Source organism: Nyctereutes procyonoides, unplaced genomic scaffold, assembly GCF_905146905.1.
Source record: "Nyctereutes procyonoides isolate TBG_1078 unplaced genomic scaffold, NYPRO_anot_genome, whole genome shotgun sequence".
NCBI classification, from domain to species: domain Eukaryota; kingdom Metazoa; phylum Chordata; class Mammalia; order Carnivora; family Canidae; genus Nyctereutes; species Nyctereutes procyonoides.
The window spans coordinates 46305395-46322191 of record NW_026575042.1 but is presented as its reverse complement, the minus strand read 5'-3'; the positions used below and the strand labels follow the sequence as shown (position 1 = coordinate 46322191).

The 16797-nt window shown below is 41.7% G+C and overlaps 1 protein-coding gene across 1 annotated transcript in view; it reads right to left on the bottom strand.

The window, feature by feature from the left end:
• Positions 1 to 16797, bottom strand: part of MED12L (mediator complex subunit 12L) — a 317933-nt gene that overhangs the window by 133106 nt on the left and 168030 nt on the right.

The window sequence follows — 16797 nt, the reverse complement described above, 5'->3', positions numbered from 1 at the left end:
GTTCCTGGGTGGCTGTGACTCTTGATCTCAGCTCAGGTCTTGATCTCAGGGTTGTGAGTTAAAGCCCCCATGTTGGACTCCACACTGGGTGTGGAGCCTACTTAAGAAAAACTATTAGCAAAATAGTCTTTCCTTTAATACTGTTCTCATTAGTTTGAAAATATCACCTTAAGTTAAAGGACAGAGTGCAACAGATTACAAAAAAAAGCACCCAGGGGACATTTTTAATCTTAGAAGATTTTCTTCTACAAGATACTCTTAAGCCTTCATTCTTTGCAAAGCCATCAGCTGCTTGAGTACTAGGTGCCTCATTTGTCCCTCACACTGTATGAGGAGCGAGGCAAGCATTAAAACAGGAGAACTGAAAGCATGTTTGCCAGTTGGCTGACAAATATGGTCAAAGAGACAACAAAGCCGACACATGCGTAACACAGTGCAGTATTTTATTAGACTCTTGTAAACTATCTGCACAATTCTTAAAGCTGAAGTGCACAGAAATAAGAGCACAAGAATAACTTATGCCCTTATTTGTGTGACTACCATCACGTAGAACACCAACAGAATTTGGGTACTCCTACATTCCTAGTAGGTGAGTCAGGCTTGGTAGACGGATTGGTAGCAAAATGCTTAAAATAATTACTGGAGGACTTCTACTGAAATTCCCATTTCTCCATCAAGTTTCCAATTTCGTAAATCCTAGGGGCACACTATTACATTAATTAATACACACCTCATTTGGTCATCGGCATAGCCTACTATCCATTGTGCACCGCTAGCTAGGTTAAAATAAACTGTGTTTTAGATCAGCTAAAACGAAAAGGCACTTTGAAAGACTAAGTCCTTCTTCCATTCTTCATTCTTCCCACGGTGCCCAAGAGGAGTTACAGCTACACTACATAAAAAGAAGGAGCAACAGCGTGGCTGGGAAAACAGCCTCAGATAACGTATCTTATCCTCTCCATCCCCTATTTCTCTGCACTGCATCACAGCTCCCAGTCAAAAAATCTCAAAATGATATTACCCACTTCAATGTGAATGTTTATGCTGTTGACTGCATCAAGCTCCACCTGGGGCTCCCTGATCAGCGGGACGCATGTTTTGCCGTCTGCCTCTCCCCCTCCTCATGCTTTCTCGCTTCCTCTCTCTCACTCAAATAAATAGATTTTTTTTAAATATAAAAAATTTATTGATAATCTGAAAATGATTTGGAATCTAAAATTTCTTACATAAACTTTCAGGATCCTCTCAGCAATGAATAGCTTAGTTATTTTCCCTTTTATGCAGATGAGAAACATATTCAGAGAATTTTTTTTAATTTTCTATTTTTCCTACAACTTAAACTGATCTTGTAGGAAATCTGCTAGTGTGCGTATTATTAACTCCATTATATTCATTATACCGTTTATACCATTCTATTCTTATTTCCATATGGTATACCAGTATTTTGCTTCTCAATTAATCAAGGGAAGGGTCACCACAAAAATCCATAAACTTATATTAAATAGCTAAGGCAAAATTGTGTTTGTGCATTTGCGCACACACACGTGCCAAAGATAATGCAGCCGAAACAGAAACTTGTAACCTCCAAGAGGAAATCTGATGTACTAGGAAAAAATAATATTACAGAAAGAAAATAAGAAAACAAAGAGACAATAAGGTTTGGGGATCACTTATATTTTATAAATCCTGGTTTCCCCCCAGACTAAACACCATTAAGACAACAGCTAGCAAATTAATAAATACTTACTAAGGACATATCATGTTAAAAAAAATTGTGCAATGTGATATTTAAAACAATCCTTCAACTGAAAAGATGCTCAATATTCCTCAACATCAGGGAAATAGAAGTCAAAACTACAATAAGATATCACCTCATGCCTGTCAGAATGGCTAAATTCAAAAACATAAGGCGAGGATGTGGAGAAAAAGGAACTCTCTTGCACTGTTGGTGGGAATGCAAACTGGTGCTGCTGATGTGGAAAACAATATCAAGTTTCCTTAAAAAATTAAAAATAGAACTACTCTATGATCCAGGAATTACACTACTGAGCATTCACCCCAAAAAATACAAAAGACTAATTCAAAGGGATACATGCACTCCTGTTTATTGAAGCATTATTTACAATAGCCAAATTATGGGATCAGCCCAAGTGTCCATGGCATAGATGGATAAAGGAGATGTGGTATGCATACATGATGGAATATTAATTAGCCATTAAAAATGAAACCTTGCTACTTGCAACAACATGGACAGAGCTAGAGAGTATAATGCTAAGTGAAATAGAGAAAGAAAAATACCATATGATCTCATTCATATATGGAATTTAAGAAACAAATGAGCAAAGGAAAAAAAAGAGAGAGACAGAGAGAGAGTGACAAACCAGAAAACAGATTCTTAACTTTAGAGAACTGAGGGCTATCAGAGAGTAGGTGGCTAGGGGGAATGGAATGGAGGAAATAGGGGATGGAGATTAAGTAGGACACTATATCATGATGAAAAATAAAATATTTCAATATCCCTAAGTAAATTCTTTTTTAAAAAGATTTATTTGAGAGAGAGCGTATGCACACAAGTGGTGGAGAGGGAAAAGCAGGCTGCCCATGGAGCAGGGAGCCTGATGTGGGGCTCGATCCCAGGACCCTGGGATCATGACTTGAGCTGAAGGCAGATGCTTAACTGACTGAGCCACCCAGGTGCCCCCCCCAAGTGAATTCTAAGCTTAAATATTTCTTAGAATCAAACATTTTCTAATTTCAGCATAATACAAACATCTGGTAAATGAAAAATTATTTACCATACCCCCCCAAGCCCTCTATCACCATCTAGTGGTAAAATTCATGAAACCACTGAAGAAAGAGTAAGATCTACAGGAAGCTATCTTAACAGTAGTAAAAAGGACATAACTTAAACAGGCTAAAATATACACAGATTTCACAAGGGAAACATTAGAAATACTGATTTATTTTTCTTTCCTAATTTATGTGCAGTAAAATTTTTAATTAATAACAATTTATCTGTAGTTTCTAAAGTACAAAAAATCTTAATTAGAGTTGAAGAGGGAAATAAACAAGTTAGTGTTACAAATTTTTAATTATTAAGAGACTCAGGGAAGCCTCGGTGGCTTAGTGGTTGAGTGTCTGCCTTTGGCTCAGGACTTGACCCTGGGATCCAGGATCAAGTCCCGCATCGGGCTCCCCACAGGGAGCATGCTTCTCCCTCTGCCTGTGTCTCTGCCTCTCTGTGTCTCTCATGAATATAAATCTTTAAAAAAAAGAAACAAACTCATGGTATTCAAATGACAACATAAGTTGTGAATGTTAAGTCTCTCTTATAAACTGTGATACGAAATTATCTAAAATGCAAAAATGGTATAATGTCAGAGCACATACTCTTTTTCTTTTCATTTGAATACTCAAGATATGAACATAAATTGGAAATTCCTCGATTTCAAAGTTTCATAGGCAAACATTCTTAACATAAGTGGCAAATTTCTCTTTGAATAATGCTGGAGAAGATCCAGTGGTTGCAGTCTCACCAGTCTCCACGGCATCTCTGAGAAATGAGCCCCATGTCTGATTAAATCAGCCTGACTTATAAGCAAGGGTCCAGAGTAGTCACCAGATTTCCCAAAGCTTCCAATTCTAGATCTTGATTTAAATGTTATACACAAGACTTTCCAACGACACTCTGTACTTGTTCACCTACACAGATATACAAACACATGGCACGTGTAACTAGAGCTAATAGACTTACAATAACAAATGCGACTCAGCTCCTTAATCTGTGATGGTTTTTCAAAATCACATTCTGTGCTTAAAACGGTTACTACTAGCCTAAGAAAAATTTTATATATATATAAATAATATATATAATATACATAATGTATATAAATAACTTTATATATATAATACAAATATATCCTCAATAAAATTGAAAGCACCTATCAACTACCAATAATAAATATCTCTATGTGTTTTCCAAAGGGCCTAAACCATATCATATGTGTCCTTAAATTTTTAGACGTTGCTTTATGCAGCCAGAGAAATATCGCCATTAAAGACAAGAATAAATAAATAAAAGGAAAAGTGTATCAGACTGAACATTTACACTATATAAATTTGAAATACCTGGGCAGCCTGGGTGGCAGAGTGGTTTAGAGCCACCTTCAGCCCGGGGCGTGATCCTGGAGACCCGGGATCGAGTCCCACGTCAGGCTCCCTGCATGGAGCCTGCTTCTCCCTCTGCCTGTGTCTCTGCCCCTCTCTCTCTCTCTCTCTCTCTCTCTCTCTCTCTCTCTCATAAATAAATAAATAAATAAATAAATAAATAAATAAATAAATAAATAAATAACTTTGAAATATCTAGATCCAAGCTTCTAAATTTTATCAAACCCAAAAGCACTCTTTTTGTGAATGATTCCATATATTTTTAGTACATGGATATAGAAGCCATAGATGATATGATCTGTCTACACATACAATTGCAAACACACACACACACACACACACACACACACCACTTTGCATAGTAGTGTGGGACCATAAAAATAACTGTGCAAAACTGAAACTCTGCAATTTCATCAAAAGAACAAATGTTTTACAATCTTTTAAAAAAATGTGTCAAAACATTAAAAATGTTCTTATTGTTGGTCATAATAGGGAAATAATATTAGATTTAAGACATTGCAATATTAAAAATTTTTGCAAAACAATTAAAATTACAAAAAATTGCAAAAATTAAAATATCTTATTTCCTTGTAGGGGAAAAAAGAAACCACTAAGAGTAGTGCTTGCCTCCTTAGTATATAATTTACAATATAGAGTAAACATTTTTTCTATGCCTTGTAGAACTGTCACCTTCCTGTTAATAGCTTCCAACATTTTATTCTTTGAGCTTTTAAAATTATGAATTATAGGTATTCCTACTTCTTGAAAGTTCCCATTACAGCACTGTTATGAAGTACCATTAGTACCTATTCTTGCTTACCAAGGGAAATCCAAAGAGGATTTCCACTTTTACGAATAAAAGGTGAAAGGCAGAAAGAGCAGTCAGCATTCATTTTGCATCAAACTGTTACAGAGACAGCAAGTCATGAGCAGTGAGCAGGGTCCCACCAAGCTCCTTCCCCCAGGAACTACACCCAGCATCTCAGCATCAAGGCATGGGGTTCTGAACCATATGGGTGAGCATCTGTGCTTTATCTCAATTGATTTTTGTGCATCCCTTAGCAAGATGTGTCCTGAAGTTTAAGTCTCAAGAGACGTTATTTTTTTAGTCCGGTAATGTTATTCCCACATAAATTAATGGTAACTGCTTCTTTGCTTTATATCACTTCGACTTCTGAAAGGAACGCTCTGACTTTCGGATAGCGAGGAAGAGTCATTATTTTGGAGTTAGTTCCTTTCTGTGAAGTTTCTTGCCAGCATCACTTACTCTGGGACATCGCATCCTTTCCATCACAATCACTTTTCCACTGATGTCAGTATGATCACCTGCACTAAGTTCCTCTGGCTGCATGCGAGAGGCTCAAAATTCCCAGTCAGCTATTTCTTCTCAAACACTCTTTACACATGGTTTGAATTTCACTGTCTGCATTATCACTTTTCATTTCTTTGCCACTCCTTCATCTGTGCTAGTTAACTCTCACTTCTGATCATCCATTTTTGTAGAATGTCAAGAGGGTTATCTCTAGCACACAAGGAGGCTGCACAACAACACGCTTTGCTGCCTATGCGTGACCTGAATAAGAGATGTGCAGATACCGATCACGGACAAACATTGAAAGCAGTGATATGATTGGCTCCTGACTCTGATACGTGTATACTATTTATATGAGCAACTGTGGATTACAGAGCTAGTAGCCAAGTTTGTACTTTCCGTAGGTACTCAGAGTTGATACACTATTGTAACTGAAATTTGGACAGTTGCTGGGAAACTGGCATTACTTAACTAAATTATGATAATTCAAATAAATGTATGTCAGAAATGTAAAACCAAGGACTGCCTGTCAATGTGTATATACGTATGTGTGACCATAAACAGAACCCTATGGGGATCCCTGGGTGGCGCAGCGGTTTGGCACCTGCCTTTGGCCCAGGGCGCGATCCTGGAGACCCGGGATCAAATCCCACATCGGGCTCCCGGTGCATGGAGCCTGCTTCTCCCTCTGCCTGTGTCTCTGCCTCTCTCTCTCTCTCTCTCTCTCTCTCTCTCTATCTCTCTCTCTGTGACTATCATAAATAAATAAAAATTAAAAAAAAATTTAAAAAAAAATAAAAAAATAAACAGAACCCTAAAGAAAAATAGAAAAGGAAGAATTCGTAAAATGATATAGAACTTAATATCAAATATCATTAATTCATTCAATAAAGTGATTAGACGCTTGCATCTGTATATTCAATTATGTGAATTCAACAGTTGTAAATGTTACTTGTGACCCAAATGCCATCAACATTACCACTGTGGGTGATGTGACGTTCTAAAATGATGCATAATTCTGGAGATTACCAAAAAAAAAAAAAAAAAGAATATAAATATTCTAGACAGTATTTATATTCCTGGATACGTGAGCTGTATATTAAAGCAGACAAAGATGCTTTATATGTAAAACAGACTTAAATTCTGGGCTCAGATTTTTATAAACAGGTTTTTCACTGATGGGAAAGTTTAATGGGCTATTCCCACAAGAAGCATGGAGCAATTCTTCATGGTTCAAAGACTGACTGCCTCAGACTTTGTAAGATATTAAGCATCCACAGCCCTTCCACCAAATAATAGGACAAAAACAACTGCATGTTTGACAAAGTGGCCCCCTGTGTAGTACTCCCTCACTGAGAACCCGGATCCAGGTTCCTGAAACATCAGTGGACAGAGAGAAGAATATATCTAAGGTTTCAGTCAATATAAAACCCCAGGCCTTTAGATACCAATAAGGCCTAAATAAATTTAGAAGAGATAGCATGATAGTCATAAATTAACAAGTAATAAGGCAATCTTTTTTACTCCCATTTCTTCAAAATCACAAAAACAGTAAAAAAGTGATTCCTATGAAGTCTGCATGCAAGCTTCATTAGAGAGAGGCCTGCTTAAAGTCGAATGTGTTCTCTGCCAATACTACCTGAAAGACACCTATATTAACTGTAAATGGCCCTAAAATAACAGGTTAAAAATAGATCAAGATGGGGCGCCTAGGTGGCTCTGTCAGTTAAGCATCTGACTCTTGATTTCAGCTCAAGTCATGATCTCAGAGTTGTGAGATCGAGCCCCATGTCGGGCTCTGTGCTGGACATAGAGTCTGCTTGTAAGAGTCTCTCTTTCTCCCTCCCCTTCTGCCTCTCCCTCTCCTCCTCCCTCTTTAAAAATAAATCGACAAAGATCGTAATAATGATGATCAGATCTTATAGAATGCTTACCCAGTCACTGCCCCAAGCACTCTACATAAAAATGTTTAGTCCCCACAACAAGAAGTAGATATCTCCATTTTACAGGTGAGGAAACTGAAAGGCACACCAGCTAAAGGAGAACGGCTGGGAAATGAAGGGTTGGCAGCAGGTCAGGAAGCCAAGAAGTCCATGCTGCTACCTAGACTGCATCACTTTCTCTCCCCACCTCAGGAAGGCTCCTTACCCCTTAAACTCGGTTCACAGCACCACTATCCACCCAAGCACCTGAATTCTAAATCTGAGTACCCCACCTTCCCTCACTCCCGGTAACACCCTCTGATATGGATAGTCTGGGCCTCTGGCCCACCAGGCCCGCACTCAGCTTAGCCCAGACCTAGAGAGAGGCTATGTGGTCTCCGAGACAAGCAAGGACTTGGGAGTGGGGCAGACCTAGATCCCAACCGTGTGCCACACTGAGGGAAGAAAATAAACAACTGTCAGACTTTAAACTAACAGCACTACTGCTTGGGGCCTTGCATTCTCTGCTCCTTCCCCACCTCTGGCATACTATTTTCTAGTACTTTTAACACTGGTTGTTTTCTGATGAAATAAAAATAGCAAACATTTATCGGGCACTCTCTCTGAGCTGAATCCATCTGAATCCATCCATTCCGTCTGCTACACAATCGCCTGAGAAAGCACTAGCATTACCTCCATGTGAGAAATGAAAAGGTTCAGTAATGTTCCCAAGGTCAAAGAGTTCACAAAGGCTGTTTCTGGGGTCTGGACTCTGCCAGTGGGACTCTAGAAGCTCAGGTTTTAACCATGGATTGATACTGAAATGAAATACCTCAAACTAGTACTAATACCACTGAAAGCCTTGTTAATTATTTATGCTACCAAATGCAATTAACAGAAAGAAATTACATGAACACTGCAACTAAGGCGGGGCTTTAAGTTGAGAAGTTCTCCCAGCTAAAGCCTCAATAATTTCTCTAATAAACATGAAAGATAATGCTCACTGCCAAGAGAAAGTTAGGGGAAGCCAATCAATCATGCATATTTGATCATTTCATTTTCTTATAATTAAGATGAGCATATAACTTGCTGTCGAAACCTGGATACTTTTGAGGGTGAAAGAGTCACTTACTGATGCACAACAGGTGTAACCAGGGCAAATCAGGATATAGGACCTATGGCCTCCACCCTCATGACACAGGAAAACTCATGTCAGTATGAGGAAATACCTAACAAGGAAAAAAAAAAAATCAAGGAATCCAGCCATCTCCTCAACCAGAAGCCCCACTGTGAACCTTCTTCCATCCAGTTGCTAAAATGAAACCCTGGATGCTGAGTTAGCAACTATTCAACACGAAGTCTCTAATGGATGCTCCCTGGGACTGCGGGTGGGGGTTTCTAGGTTCGTCTTTGTTGCCAGCAGTTCTGTGTAATGCCACAAGAAAGAATCTAGCCCATTTTGCTTCCTGAAGGAACACATTCTCTAATTCTAATATAAATTCTTTCCATCCTCCGCAGCAAAATCGTCACGAAGCTTTCCTAGCACGATCAATGACTTAGAACAAAATTCATGATTGTAGGGGTTCAACAGATTTGAGAGATGGAAGTTGCATTCAGGCTTCTCAGGCAGAGGCCTCCATGGAGACAGTAAACAAACAGGCTGGGCAGGAGGCCCAGATGTCCCTCACTTCCACAACAGGACTAGATAGACGCCACCTGCAGGAAGTCTCTGATGCTCCCGAAGAAAGGCTGAAACCCCAGGCTACTAAAGCAAAAAAAAAAAAGGGGGGGGAGGGGTTCTGAGTTGGCCTTCCGTTCATGATTAAGTCCCACCAGCCTAACCACATGTCTTCATTCAACCGATGCCCTGATCCTTGAGGATGATAGGGCAGCAGTAAGGATGAAACATGGAAATTTGGCTTCACTGATTCTTTGTTCCGATTATGCTAACTGGTCCATACAAAACAGCGTAAGAGTCACTGCTGCGTTTAAATTATGAACAGCTCTCTACAGCATTAATTGCTTAAAACCACAAAGAATTTCTCAGCCCAGCTGTCAAGGAAATCAGATTGCCAGAGATAACCACACAAACCCTCACAACCTCCCGAAGTACAAACAAGGATGCCTAGCTAACTTCAGCATGCTGGACACAGAAGACTGATGCCACATAATTTGGGGTGTGGCCTACTCTTTGGGTGAAAAATAGAAAAAGGAAACTGCATATGATCACCCACAACACTTCCTCTGACTGCAGTTAACCTCAGTCAAATTCTCTGAAGACAGGCCACAGAACCTTCCCCTAAACTGGCGAGGACAAACGCCTCCCACAACACCCACCACAGCATGAACTAGTAGGATCTGTTTATCAGAACTCTGGGAAAGTTTACCTTAATAGAAATGAAGTCATTCTCTACATTCTTAAGACTCATTCCTGCTCAATGATTCCTCTCCCAGTGATTTCTCAAGGCTCATTTTCCTAACTTGTTCTAACAATTCACTAAGGAGTTGAGCAGTTAGAGCACTAAATAAAATACAGGGTCTTTTAAATCCTCTCAGTTACCTGACCTAGGATGCATCCATATGCAGATCGGGGGTTCAGAAACCTACAAAGAAGGGGCTCAAAAATGTGCAGATACAAGTGATTACACAATACCCCCAAAATAATACTATTTAAGAATATTCACAGTCCTTGTTTATAGATTAATTATATCATCTCACTTCTTTTTACCCACAAGATCAGAGCTTCCCATTGGGGATCTCCTCTGCCTCTCCATATTTTAAAAACATAAATTCCCTCAACACTTCCGATTGCCTACTATGGTAGTGGGCACTGGGGATACCAACACAAACCAACAAGGACAGCCACTTCCCATTCTAGTCTGACGGTTTATAAAAACACAGACTAACACACCCAAGGTATCAGGGACACTTTCGGGGACAGTGACAGTGGAGGCAAGTCTTGAGAGGCAATGGGAACACTATGATGATTATGAGAAATGGGTGCATTGCAGAGACCCGGAGATCTAAAAGAAAATGCCCTCTTCTGCTTCCTCATTATCTTTCCAAAAAACTATACAGAGAAGAGGAAATACATATGCACTAAACTTTTTGTTTTTGTAACAGTTAACGTTCCCAATTTTAATTCTTTGCTAATAACATCAACTGAAAGTCATGCCTTTTGATTCCTAAGGTTAAACGCAATCTAATACTAACCACACAGAAGATCTGTTTGAGCACTTCAACTAATTGGGACAAGTTATTCAATGCATGACTGAACATGAGTGCCCACCCCAAAGTGAGGTAATGTACAGTGTCCACAAAGTATATAAATATTGTGTAAATCAATGCACATTATAAAGGGTAACTACTGTTGTCCTACCAGAAGGTGGACATACCGTACCAAAAATCTGCTCCTCCATCATAATTCTCAGATAATACACAACTGCCAATGAATGCCTGTGCCTGTCACTCCAAGTTAAAAATAAATGAAAAAAAAAAAGCATAGCTTTGAAATAAACCTAAGTATGTTTTAATGGCATAATTGCTACCACTCCACTATTCTCAACGCACTGACCTTGGCAGGATTTAATACTTCACATAGAGAAACATAGAAACGCATGTATATACTCAGTTTTCCTGCCAGATTATACATTTTAAAGCACAGCATCAATTACGTTACTACAAAGTACAAAAAAATTCATGTCGTCCTCTATTATGAACTCCTTGGCACGACAGGATCCGTCACGTTATGCGCCACCCCACACTGGCTGACTTTCCATCCATGGTACCCTTACGTTTTTTTTTTTTTTTTTAAATCCCAGATTGAACTTCACCCCATTCTATAAATAAAAGAACCATCTGATAAGAACCAAAAAGACCACCTCCTTCACAGATTCTTATAGAGAGCCACTTACAAACTCACTTCTTTTAATTATCTCTGTGAACTCATAGAATGCTCCTATTGGGCCTTATACTAAAATCCTCTGTAATTCTTATCTCAATATATTCCTTAATGTCCAACAGAATCCTGCATGGAGTCACGCACCTCCAACACACACACACACAATCATAAATCACTTGTCAGCAAAAACATTTAACTTTTTTAAAAATGATATAATCCAGTAAATAGCTGCTACAGTTAAAATAAATTCATTGAAAATGTTCATACCCATCTAAGGGCCCATCAGTAAGGACTGATTAAATAAATTATAGAATAAGACTACAGGACTATGAATAAAGAAAAAGGAATTTCTATATCAGGTTAACAGGAGTAGATCCCCAAGACAGCAAGTCAAGAAAAAGCAAAGTACACTAGTGTGTCTTACCATCCAATGAAACAAATGAGGAAAATCTGGGATAAAGCAATAGCAATGAAGCAAGTTTTGTACCTTACTGAATAGGTTTTGGGGTAAAGAACAAAATAGGACATTTATAGAACCAAGAAGTAAAAGTCAGCTTTTAAGGGCAGTTGACACCAGGCTGGATGGAAACTGAATGGAAACAATAACAGAGATTTTTGGGGATTACGTGTGTTAAACCCACTCTATTTGTAGTACAAATACACAAGGGATGTTTATATATAACCACTGACAAAGCAGAGTACAGCCTGAGACAGTGTTGGAGAAAGGAAGTGTATGTGTGCCCGTGAGCATGGGGCCTGAGCGGTGGGGGGTGGCCGTCATCTCGGGGGTAGGTGGAAGCTCCTGAGAAAAACATTAATCATGATGAAGTCCTAAAGTACTTTATTCTTAGGGTTCCACAAAAGGAAATAGAAAGGGGTTGCAGAACATAGAATTACGTAGCATAAATCAAATTGGCATAGAAGAAAACACTGATTATCTTTTGGGTTTTCTAAGAATTTATTTGAGAGAGTAAATGAGACAGAGACTGCGTGCGTGCACATGGACAGGAGTTGGGGGTGGGGGTATGGAGCAGAGGGAGACAGAGAGAACCTCAAGTCAACTTCATGCTGAGCCCAGAACCGGACATGGGCCTTCATCCCACAACCATGAGATCATGACCTGAGCCAAAACTAAGATTCGGAAGCTCAACTAACTGAGCCACAGAGGAGCTCCTCATTTCTTTTTTTTTTGATAGTGAGAATACTTAAAGCAGGGAACATGTTCTCTCCCTATCTATTATTTATTATTATTAATATGATCATTTTTTTACTATTAATTTTTGTATTGAGTTAGGGATCTAGTGTTGAGTAAACCTTATTATGTGTGTTACTCAACACAACAAAATAATTTTTAAAATACATGAAGGTATCATCGATAGTTTATCAAGATAAAATATTTTGCCGACATTAATAAGACATTTATTTCCAATGGCAAGAGAGAAAAATGTGTACTAGATAATCTTCACATTGGGAGGGGGAAAAAAAAGATAATCTTCACATTTAAGCATATCCAAAAAAGGTCCAGCATATTCCTCAAAGAAATACAAAATGGTGGCAGGCCCAATTACCAATCCTGCAAAGAATATATTTCGGAGTCATCCACAAACATGCCCGTGTTTCCCATAAGCTCCACACTCTGGGACAGCTGGTGCCAGTTTTCAAAAACATGAGTGACACAGTGAGGTGCGCAAAAAAAAAAATAAAAAGAAGAAGAAGAAGAAGACTCCACTCCTAAGACTTTCCTAAAAAGAAAGAGTAACGGTAGACGGTATGAGAACAGATTTACATCATGCATTTGCATCCAGTGGAGGAAAAAACTGATGAGAGAATTGATCTAAATATAAAGCTAAGACTCAGGAGAAGCCAAACATCATTGCTTTTGTTGCATGAGCCCCTTTCCGCATTCTTCCTTCCTCCTTGGGTTTCACCTAACCTTTGGCTGCTCTAGTCCTACTCTCTCACCAGGTGTACGAATTCTCCATCTTCACCACCACCCTACTGGGACTCTGACCATTAAATTTCTGCTCTCACGGCACACGTCTGCATGGTTGTCCAAAGCTAGAGCCGCAGCTGATCACGCACCCCGGCAGCTGGAGTGAGCTGAACAGACAGGACAGACTAGGAAGGAGGGCATCTGCCCGGAAGATGAAGGTTCCTCCAAATGTTATAAAATCAGAAGCTCCAAAACAGGAAGGTAGGGATGCTCACACTTGGCCACATTTCAGAACTACCTGAACACATCTGGAAAACACAGATTCCTGGGGTGCCCACGGGGCTCAGTCGGGTTCAGCTCAGGGCATGATCTCGGGGTCACTGGATTAAGCCCTGCATCATGTTGGGCTCCTTGTTCAGTGGGGAATCTGCCTGAGATTCTCTCTCCCACTATGCATGAGGTCAAAAGGATTTCTGAGCCAAAAACACTAGGATTTTGATTTGGTTCCTTTGAAGCAGGGTGGTAGAATTTGCATTTTTAAAGGTCCTCAGGTGCTGTTGATGGCCAGTCAGATATAGACAAAATGACTTCAAAAGGTCAGAACCACTCCCTAGGTGAGCATCCAGAGGCCTAGGAGGGGGGAAGAGGTGAGTCCTTTAAAAGTCTTCCAGGCACAGAAAGATGGGAATTCCAAGACCTGTCCAAGCTGCCCTGTTGGTAAGGTCCTTTGGCTAAAAGCTCTACTAAGGCCGATAATCTTGAGACATGTGGTCTTCAGATCACAAGATGAACAGATAAATTGCCAAGTTCTTAGAGACTTACATGTTGATCTTGTCCCAATTCCAAGGCAAGTCCAGACTTAACTTCTTCCTCTACCACCTGCCCTGGCCTCTGCAGTCCTGAGCACCTGCACCACTACATCTGTCTGCCTTCACCCTCCTGACATTCCTCACCTCACACTTGAATTCTCTGTGTGCATACCATCAGCAGTTTTTGATGAGAAAATATCTTTCCTGTGTTACCAACACATAATGTCGCAGTGAGCCCGACTCAGATGCTTCATGGATTCACGTCTCTGTGCTGAGTGTTCATCTGCTTGAGGAAACACCCACTGGGAAGGACATGGGGAAGGAAGCCTAACCCTGGCTCTCAAGACCGGCTCCAAAGTCCAGTCCTGCCACCTCCTAGATTGAACAACTGAAGTTTCCCGAGGCTCTATTTTCTCATCTTTAAAAAGGCACAGTCACCCCTTAAATGGTTCCTTTGTGAATTGGCTGTAAAAGGATCTAATACAAAGAAAGTGCTCTTCAGTTGAGTGTATTCGTGTTTTGATCCAATCCTTGGCGATGAGTAATTCCTCGGATCTCCCCAGCTGTCCCCTCTTTGCCCTGCCACCTGCCAATACAATAATGGGACAGATGCCACAAAATGCCTCCCTGCAAGCCAAATACAGCGCACGGTCAGGTTTTGTTGGGCCCACCAGACATTATTAGGGTTACATTAATCTGAAGTCTTTGAATTAGGTAACAGCATGCAAAATCAGGAGAGACCTAAAACTGTAGTCAAGACCATAGGATCCAAGAGCTGCTCTGCCAGGGTCCAACCCCCAGGTCTAAGAACTCTGGACCTAACAGCCCTGTGCCTCAGTTTCCTCATCTCTTAAGAAAAACGATGGGGCATAACTAGCTCACGCGAGTTATGAGAACTCAGTGGCTTTAAATACATAAGGTGTTCAAAACAATGCACACGATCAGCATATAAGTTTCTGATTATAGTGGCTCATCCAATGGACCCTGACAAGCTCTGGCCACATGGCAGCTGACCCCCTGCAGGGGGGCCACGAGCTCTTTACCTCGCAATTCCCTAATCCCTGAGGGTCTTAAACAGGATCTACCTTCACTGATCTAGACTACTAGCCATCATGTGACCACCTAGATGGGGCTCTTTGGCATTGGACTTAGCAAGACCTACTACCAGAAGGAGCAGCTCCACTGAATTTAACTTCACTTCCTCCCAGGCACACTCAGTAACGGGTATGTAGAGCACTCCATGGCGAATGCAAGAAGCATAGGAGAGCATGGGGGCAGTTAATGGGTGCTTCTGAGACCAGGAGAATAAATCGTGCCTCCAGCTGTAAATCAGGGAAGTCTTGAGAGCTGCAGCTACGCAGCTGCCCATGCCCAATCATCCATTGAATCAGCGTGTTGAGGACTGCACAGTGTGCCTGGGAATAAGCAGGCTCTGGAGGCCAGTCCTTACCTGTGTGTGTTTACCTACCACATCCCATTGCAGCCGAAGCCAACAAGCCTGTGACTTGCATGCGCACAGGTGCTCTCGGCCTCATCAGCAAGGACAGTGTGGGCCCTGAGGAACAAGCAGAGAAGACTGGACCCCTCACCTAGACCAAAGCCAGAAGTGTCCCTAAACCATCTGGGGGTCCCCTGGGGCCTCTGTGTGGAGTATTAAGGATTAAGAGCGACTATTAAGTTTATGAATGAGGCCCACAATAAGAAAAGGGAATGACTCGGGTCTGACGGGGTCACAGCTCCATCTCCGGGGTCTGGAACACTGCCGACCACGTGGTGGGTCCCCACAAAGTATCTAGAGCAGCACCTGGTTGGTCACAAGCACATGAATAAGTACGAAGCATTGCTGGCACCGCGCGTGGATGTTTTTAAAACAAACCAGACTCGGCGAGTGACACCGGGAGCCCGTCCCCTGGCAGCGGGGCAGGAGTGAGCACACCTGCGTCGCAGGAGGAGCCTTCCAGAGCGGCAGAGGGCGCGGCTTCCGGGTCACACAGGTGACAGGCCCTTGGGGCCCCGGTCAGCCGGGATCCTGGAGCACAGGCTTCGGGACACGCCAAGCTGCGCGGCGCCACCTCGACTCCAACTGGGAAGCGGCTCCTGCCTCTTGCTTTCAGAACAGCAACGTAAGCGGCACAAGCTAAGCGGAAGGCGAGGAGCCGATGAGCTGCTCAGAAGCGCTGCTCTCAACCTGTCACTAAAGCTCCAACGTGGAAAGTTTAAAGTGCGGATAACAGCGACAGAAGCAGCACGTCTCACCTCACAGCTGTGGCCGCTGGTGTCAAACTGCTGATTCTCTCAAGCGCTAACTCTGCTCTTCCAGGGAGCCCCAGCTCCCCCTGCCCAGGAGCACCGAGCTGCTGGGGGGCTCCAGGCAGAGCCACGTCTCCCCCCCTCGCCTGCCCACGGCCGCTCCCCACCTGCACCGGGGCAAGTGGATGGGGAGCGTACACGTTCACACGGGAGACCCATTTAGAGGTCACCTGGCCGATCATTTGCCAAATGACATGGGGATGTTGAAAAAAGTAGTAGAAAATTTCATGAAGATGGGGGGGGGTGCAGGGGGAGGGAGGGAGCCAAGCTTTTTTTTCCGATCTTTGAAGGCATCTCTGAAGTAACACAGAGGCCAGCTGACCCCCCCCCCGAGATCCAACCCCCCCCTCCAGATCCAAACCTCTCTCTCTCTCTCTCTCTCTCTCTCTCTCTCTCTCTCTCTCTCGTTTCCATTTCCCAGCCTTAAGTTCCGACGGACCAAC